General features: G+C 41.0%; 1 non-coding gene across 1 annotated transcript; it reads right to left on the bottom strand.

Moving 5' to 3' along the window:
* Positions 1 to 6,935: 6,935 nt before the first annotated feature.
* Positions 6,936 to 7,006, bottom strand: TRNAE-UUC (transfer RNA glutamic acid (anticodon UUC)). Its single transcript has one exon. It is a non-coding gene; the product is annotated as a tRNA-Glu (tRNA).
* Positions 7,007 to 8,705: the final 1,699 nt, after the last annotated feature.

Here is an 8,705-nt window from a genome sequence, read left to right as displayed (position 1 = left end):
CTTTATTTCAAAAAATGAGCAAATTCAGCCACAGAAAGAGGAGGAGAACTTCTTTTGTACAAATTAGATATTGGACTGAAAAAAATCTGTTGTGGATTGAATTGTGTCTCCAAAAATATGTGTTGAAATCCTGGCCCTTGGACCTGTGAATGTGATCCTGTTTGGAAGTAGGGTTTTTCTTTTGTTGTGTTGATGATGTCATAGCAGTGTAGGTTGGATCCTAAAACTAATCATTTCTGAGCTATAAAAAGACCAGAATAGATGCAGAGACACATGGGGGAAAACAGATGCCATGCGAGGATTGTCCTCAAGCAAAGGAAACAAGGAACACTGGGGCTACCAACAAGGAAGGAATTCATACTGGTGAGATGCTGGTTTGGACTCATAGCCTCCAGAATTGTGAGAAAGTATCTGTTCTTCAAAGGCACACACTTTCGATATGTCTGTTACAGCAGCACTAGGTAACTAAGACAAGGCCTAAAATATAAAATAATTTATATAGGAAAGAGAAAAACAACTTTGCTAACGTGGCAGTTTTAAAGATGGCACCAAGTGCTTTTATTCCTCCCATCAAAAGGTGAGGTAAGGTCCCTGCCATCGAGTCTTGGCTGGCCTGAGTGACTCACGTGGAATCCATAAGATCTGGCAGAAGTGCTGATGTTGTCTGGGGTCTTTAAAGCTTGAGAGTGGCCATGTAAGATACAACTATCGATCTCTTTCTGTCTGAAGCAAAGAAGAGTGAAGGAAACCAAAGACTCAAGGAAGCAATTAGTCCAAAAGGCTAATGGCCTACGTGAACCACAGCCTCCTCTAGCCTGAGACCAGGAGAACTAGATGGTTCCTGGCTACCACTACCAGCCGTTCTGACCAGGGACACAATAGACAGCCCTGGTTAGAATGGGAAAAAAATGTAAAACAAAACTCGAATTTATATATTAAAAAAAGACCAGACCTACTGAAATGATAGAGACTGGAGGAACAAGACACCTTTATAACCTGGAACCGAAGCTACTCCTGGAGATCAGCTTTTACCCAAATAATAGATTGACCTTTAAAATAAACAATAACATCTGTAAGGAATGTGCTCCTTAGAACAATCAACTATAAGAGACCAAAAGGGCAACATTTGCTCAAAAGCAAAGATGAGAAGGCAAAGAGGTGCAGGGACACTCGAGGGATGGAATTGAGGAAGGCAGGGTGGAAAGGCGGAGAATGTTGGCACGTTGCGGGGATAGCAACCAGTGCCACAGAGCAATTTCTGTATAGATTGTTAAACGGGAATCTAATTTGCTGTGTAAACTTTACCTAAAGCACAATAAAATGTTAAAAAAAAAAAAAAAAAGAAGTGATGCTACATAACTTCTGGGCTAGGCTAGGAGAGGTCATGCAGCTTCCACTCTGTTTATAAAAAACAGTGCTAAGCTGTTGGGTAAGAAGTCAGCTGACAGTCCTGAGACACCAGCTGGAAGTGGCTCCTGCAGCCCCAGCTGTTTCAGTCAGAGGGCACTGGAGCCACCCTCAGCCACTTCAATATTTCCTGCTGACTGCAGAGAGACACCAGGAAGCAGAGAGGTGCTGGCACCATGATGCCCTTTCTGAATTCCTGACACACAGGCAGCAAGCATAATAAAATTGCCATGTTTGTTGTTGCATCACTAAATTTTGGGGTGGTCCCTGGGTAGTGCAAATGGCTAAGCACTTGACTACTAGCCGAAAGGTTGGCATTTGGAACCCACCCAGAGGTGCCTCGGAAGACAGGCCTTTGATCTGCTGCTTCTGAAAGGTCACAGTCTTGAAAATCCGATAGAGCAGTTCTACTCTGCATACATGGGGTTGCCACGGATTGGAATCAACTTGATGGCAACTAACAAGTTTTGGGGTGGTTTATTATACTGCAATAGATTAGCAAAACCAAAAAACCAAACCCACTGCCATCAAGTTGATTCTGACTCATAGCAACCTCATAAGACAGAATAGAACTGTCCCATAGGGTTTCCAAGGCTGTCAGTTTTTACGGAAGCAGATTGCCATATGTTTCTCCTGAGGAGGGCTGGTGAATTTGAACTGCCGATGTTTTGGTTAGCAGCAGAGTGCTTAACCACTGTGCCACCGGGGTCCTTCAGTGGATAACTGGAACAGTTCAATCACTAGATTCTTCTCTTTGTTCAAATTTATAATTCTTCATACCATGCTCCATTTTATTTTTATTTTGCCACCATTAGAGAATACTTTGTTTTATTCTTTGATGAATTTGAATGTCTTTTTGCAGTGTTTGGATTCATATCTGTATTAACTGACATTTCCTCTGTGCCTGGAAAATCTATAAACACCTACTGTTGTTGTTAGGGGCCTTTGAGCTGGTTCTGACTCATAGCAACCCTATGTACAACAGAAAGAAACACTCCCAGTCCTGTGCCATCCTCACAGTCATTGTTATGCTTGAGTCCATTGTTGCAGCCACTGTGTCAATCCACCTAATTGAGGGTTTTCCTCTTTTTCCCTGACCCTCTACTTTACCAAGCATGACATCCTCCAGGAACTGATCCCACCTGCTAACATATCCAAAGCATGTGAGATGAAATCTTGCCATTCTTGCTTCTAAGGAGCATTCTGGTTGTACTTCTTCTAAGACAGATTTGTTCATTCTTTTGGCAGTCCATGGTATATTCAATATTCTTCACCAACACCATAATTCAAAGGTGTCAGTTCTTCTTTGGTCTTCCTTATTCATTCATTGTCCAGCTTTCGCATGCATATGAGGCAATTGAAAACACCATGGCTTGGGTCAGGCGCACCTTAGTCTTCAAGGTGACATCTTTGCTTTTTAACACTTTCAAGAGGTCTTTTGCAGCAGATTTGCCCAATGCAACGCGTCTTTTGAATTCTTGACTGCTGCTTCCATGTTCGTTGATTGTGGATCCAAGTAAAATGAAATCCTTGACAGCTTCAATCTTTTCTCTGTTTATTATGTTGTTGCTCATTGGTCCACTTGTGGCGATTTTTGTTTTCTTTAGGTTGAGGTGTCATCCATACTGAAGCCTGTGGTATTTGATCTTCAGTAAGTGCTTCAATTCCTCTTCACTTTCAGCCAGCAAGGTGTATAATCTGCATAAAACAAGTTGTTAATGAGTTTTCCTCCAATCCTGATGCCCTGTTCTTCTTAACATAGTCCAGCTTCTTGGGTTATTTGCTTTACAGATTGAATAAGTGTGGTGAAAGGATACGACCCTGATGCACACCTTTCCTGACTTTAAATCACACAGTATCCCCTTGTTCTGTTCAAATGACTGCCTCTTGATCTATGTACAGGTTCCTCAAGAAATGTTATCCATAATTTCTTATGACCCACACAGTCGAATGCCTTCACATAGTCAATAAAACACAGGTAAACATCTTCCTGGTACTCTCTGCTTTCAGCCAAGATCCATCTGACATCAGCAATGACATTCCTCGTTCCACGTTTTCGTCTGAATCCGGCTTGAATTTCTGGCAGTTCCCTGTTAAAGTACTGCTGCAACTGCTTTTGAATGATCTTCAGCAATACTTTATTTGCATGTGATATTAATGAACCTGTTCAATAATTCCACATTCAGTTGGATCATCTTTCTTTGGAACAGGCATAAATATGGATCTTTTCCAGTTGACTGGCCAGGTAGCGGTCTTCCAAATTTCTTGGCACACCTAGTGAGCACTTGCAGGGCAGCATCCATTTGTTGAAACATCTCAGCTGATATTCTGCCATTTCCTGGAGCCTTGTTTTTTGTCAGTGCCTTTAGGGATACCTAAATTGACATAAATGAAATCCTGGGCATGATTAAAATTTTATGATTACCATCGTAAGAAATTCTTCTGTAATGAGTATAAGAAAGAAAGAAAGATAACTGATCTATAAAACAAGTGAAAATACTAACTTTAAGAACTCAGCCCCCACCATTGTAGTTAAAAAAAATTTTTTTAACTCCTATTTTATTTTATTTTATCAGAGATTTTTAAAAGACATTTATGCAAAGACCTGATAAAAATTAATAATGTCAAAGAAATGTTAGTTTTCAAAGACTGGCTACTACATAAAAACAAAATCCTGGAAACATAGTATGCTTAACATGCCTTATACATAGGAAATGCCCAATAATGCTCAGGAAAGACTAGATTTTAGTACCAATATTATTGTATTTTTAGAAAAAGAAGATGGAACTCTATTATGACAAAAACACTAAGACCTACTCTGGAAATGAAAAGTAGTTACAACTTTAGTTTTTAAATTTAATTCGTCTAATCTGTGGCAATATCATTCATCTGCCCTGAGAATTTCATATATGACACTCATTCATCTCTCACATTCATAGAACGTCTATCATTCTCACACAAGCTATTTCATCCAGGATCCAGGCTATTATCTAATTAGCAATAGCTAGAAAGAGTTTGTCCTTTGTTACTTGCAGGTGTGTGTGTGTATATGTGTGTGTGTATCAGGTTAGCTCTTCTTTTTGGCAGACTACATCCTGGCCAGTTAGCTCAGTTGGTTACAGTGTGGTGCTCGTATGATCCCCGTATGGGCCAAGGCTGAGTTTTAGAAACCCTGGTGGCGTAGTGCTTAAGAACTACAGCTGCTAACCAAAAGGTCAGCAGTTCAAATCTACCAGGTGCTCCTTGGAAACTCTATGGGGCAGTTCTACCCTTTCCTATAGGGTCGCTGTGAGTCAGACTTGACGGCAGTGGGTTTTTTTTTTTTTTTTAATCAATGCAGATTTCCACAGTATACATTCAGATGTGGTGACTGATTTTGATTGAGAAGATAGTCAAAATGAATAAATCCACCGCGGACAGACCTCGCCTGAATTATTTTCCCCTCACCTTAAGAACCTGAATTTAATTAATGGGTATGTATTTCTGTGCAACCAAGAGATTTGCCTTGTTAGGGAAGAGCCCCTGAATCTCAAAACTCAGTATTGGTTGATATCCCTCTTTGGAATAATAATTATCTTAATAGCATACTAGCAACATGAAGATATTTGGTCAAAATTTCTGGATTTACGTACAAGAGAGTAATATTGGCTAACCCCGAAGGGAAAGGGGGTATTAGCTAAGACAGCCAGTGTTTTCTGAACATTTTCTTGAATAGGGATTAAGAACTGAAGATTGTCAAGGCAGAAACTCAGTCTAGCTATGCCTGCAGTGTGGCAGCCTGGGAGTGTTCCTTCAGTGCTTTGCAGAGGCCCTCAAGTCTTTATCGAAACATTAAAAACAGCAACAAAACTAAGATTATAGTATTTCTCTTAATCACTTAGAACCCATCACATTAGGAAAATCTGATAGCCTCATAAAACAAAAACCTAACCCGTTGCCCTTAAGTCGTTTCTGACTTATGGTGACACACGTGTTACAGAGTAGAACTGTATTCCATAGGGTTTTCTTGGCTGTAATCTTTACAGAAGCAGGTCATCAGGACTTTCTTCTGTGGTGCCGCTTTGTGGGTTCAAACCACCAACTTTTAGGTTAGTAGCTGATCGCAAACTACCTGCACCACCTAGATAATCCCATAAAACAAAGAACCAAATGCTTCGTCATCGAGTTTATTTTGACTCATAGCGACCCTATAGGACAGAGTAGAATTGCCCCCTAGGGTTTCCAAGGAGTGGCTGGTGGATTCAAATGGCTGACCTTTTGGTTAGCAGGCAAGCTCTTTACCTTCGCGCCACCAGGGCTTCGACAACCGCATGGAACTGCCAAAATTCTCTTATAAGAATTACCCTGGAGAATAACAAACACATTGATTAGGGAAGCTTAGAATCGACTAGCAGTATTGGTGGTAGGTAAGTGAAGCCAAATTGTTTCAAATACGAAATGAAATTTCTCTTCAGTCTGTAGCGTTTACATTTCTGTACACAGTGGGGATGCTGGTTAGCGTTTTATCCAACTGAGAGAGGTTACATAAACTCCAAGAGATTGCAGCCATTGAGAATCTGCATTTGCAAGGGGAGAAATCTCTTATTTTGGCCAGTTAAGTGCCCTGTGGTCCTCAATCATATTTCTTTGTACAAGCCTCTGGGGTGTCTCACCCTTTCAGAAACGCACAGGTTGATTTATGGGGCACAGGTTGTCCAAAAGCTGAGATGAATTTTCTTTCTTGATAGATTGCAGGGCTGATTTTGAAAATGCATTGTTATAACGGTTATGTTCCTTCCCCACATCATCATGCTGAAATGTCTCATCCTGAGAGAACCGAGAGACAAACACTGTGCCAAATGTAGCAGCTGGAAAAGATTTTTTAAAAAAGAAAATACAGATAAGGAAGCAAGAGCTGAGAGGTAAGAAAGACAGCTGGGAGATTTAAGGGACATGGCCTCTAAGCAGCTGAAAGAGACAGCGGTCCAGGAAGAGACTGTTTGCGAGATAAGAGGCTTTGTGCACGCTGAAGAAATATGCCAAAGATGATAAGAAACGCAGCTGTTATGAAAACGTGAATTAAAAAGATTCTCGGAATGCCCAGGACATGAAGACGTTCAACACGTGTGCTTGAGGGACAAGCACAATGACTCCTTTCAGCAGTTTCCTGCCTCAACCTCCAAGTTAGGTCGCTGTGCTTACCTCCCTCTGTCACTTCCAAGCTGCCATGGCTCACGCTTCCTGGATTTTGTTTTGGTTAGCTGCCTTTGCGTCAGCCCCCAACTCATGGGGACCCCGAGCACAACGGAACAAAGCTCTGCCTGGTCCTGTGTCATCCCCGTAATCCGTTGTCCATCTAACTGCTATGATCCATAGGGTTTCCAATGGCTGATTTTTTAGGGTAGATCATCAAGCCTTTCTTCCTAGTCCGTGTTAGCCTGGAAGTTTCACTGAAACCTGTTACGCATCATAGCAACACGCAAGCCTCTACTGACAGATAGGTGGTGGCTGTGCTTGAAATGCGTTGGCCAGGAACCAAACACTTGAGATGCACTGGCCAGGAATCGAACCCAGGTCTCCCACATGAAAGGTGAGAATTCTACCACTGAACCACCACTGCCTTCTTTTCCTGAATTTTACCCTCACCTATTTCATGGAAACCCTGGTGGCGGAATGGTTAAGAGCTATGGCTGCTAACCAAAAGTTGGCAGTTCGACTCCACCAGGTGCTCCTTGGGAACTATATAGGGCAGCTCTACTATGAGTTGGAATCGACTCAGCAGGTTTGGTTATGGTTTTATTTCTGGCATTGCTTCTTTAAATTATCCTTTTCTTAAAGGAGACAATCAGATTATTGCTGGCAGCTGACTTAATTCATATCCCTTTGGAACTATACTCCGCATTGAAATCCAATGTTATTATTAGTGGTATCGGCCTTATTGGTTAAAAACATAATTATTTGACATTATGTAATACAACCTGAGATATATACTCTTATTCAATTTTATAATAATGTATAATATTAAATCACAGTATTAGTATACTTTTTTCCCCCCACAAAAGCCTAAGTGGTGCTAAATTAAAAAAAAAAAAAAAAGAAGCCTAAGTGGATTCTGTTCCAGATGACTAAATAGTAATTATAATCATTAGCAGTATCGCTCAACAAATGTTCTCAACAGAAATTAAATGAAGAAAGCGAGAATGGAGACCTTTGTGCTACGCAATCTATATTAGGGGTTTTAATCATATATGTAACTTGCCTTGGGGTCCTTGGATTAGGTTTTGGCCCTGGAGTCTATTGAACTGAAGGCATGTTTATTAAGCTTCCCTTATAATTTCTGAGACAGTTCCTAGTTACAGAAAAAGAAAACCCATTGACTGTTAAAATAATCCAGTGACAATTAGGCTTTGGAGTCAGCCAGACCTGAGCTTCATCTCAGTTCTACCACCTTCACTTGTGACCTCGGGCAAATGACGCTAACCTCTCTGTAAAAATAAAGATAAAAATGCCAAGTCTGCAGAGAGGGTGTGACGATTAAAGATAACATACGCAGTGCCTGGTGCAAATGAAGACCCAGTAAACGGTAGCTAAAAATCTAGATATTTAAAGTAAAGGGATGAACAATGGTAATAAAGAGAAGAGTGTTTAATGTGATATTACCAATATTCCTTCCTTAATATAGATCTATGACACAGAACGACTCTTTACAACTGAAAGCAGGGTAAAAGTTCCAAGCCCAAGGATAGGTGAAGGAAGGCTTTATACTTACAGCAACCCCCTCAGACTTGAGGGACTTCGGATACTTCCTTTAACTTCACATTTGCCCAGTTACACTCTCCCAATCTTTCCATTGGGTATTGGTTTCTGCCAAGCACATTGTCGACTGTGACAGAAGACAGAGCATATTGTGGGCTTTGAAAATATTATTAACGAGAAGATTAATGAGCTAGCTGCTAACTGAAAGGTTGGAGGTTTGAATCCACCCAAATGTGCCTCAGAAGAAAGGCCTGGAGATTACTCTCCAAAAGTCTGCCATTGAAGACCCTATGGAGCACAGTTCTACTCTGACACATGAAGCCATCAGTCAGAGTTGATTTAACAGTTTAGGTAACTGGTAGGCACAGTGAAGAAACTTAGCATCAGAAGACTTTTTTAATATGGTGCCCCATTGATAAGCAGGCATAAAAAGTACAATTAGGAGTCAAGTTAGAGGCAAAAAGAGTGAATTCAACTGTAACTGGGAACAAGCCAAATTTGTTCTGGGCAACACTTCCTGGGAAGGCTTCCGTAGACCCCCTGGAATCTTCTGCTCCTCCTGC

The sequence above is a fragment of the Elephas maximus genome, chromosome 1, assembly GCF_024166365.1.
Source record: "Elephas maximus indicus isolate mEleMax1 chromosome 1, mEleMax1 primary haplotype, whole genome shotgun sequence".
Taxonomy (NCBI): domain Eukaryota; kingdom Metazoa; phylum Chordata; class Mammalia; order Proboscidea; family Elephantidae; genus Elephas; species Elephas maximus.
Note: the sequence above shows the minus strand (reverse complement) of the source record. Positions and strands in the feature narration are given on the sequence as shown.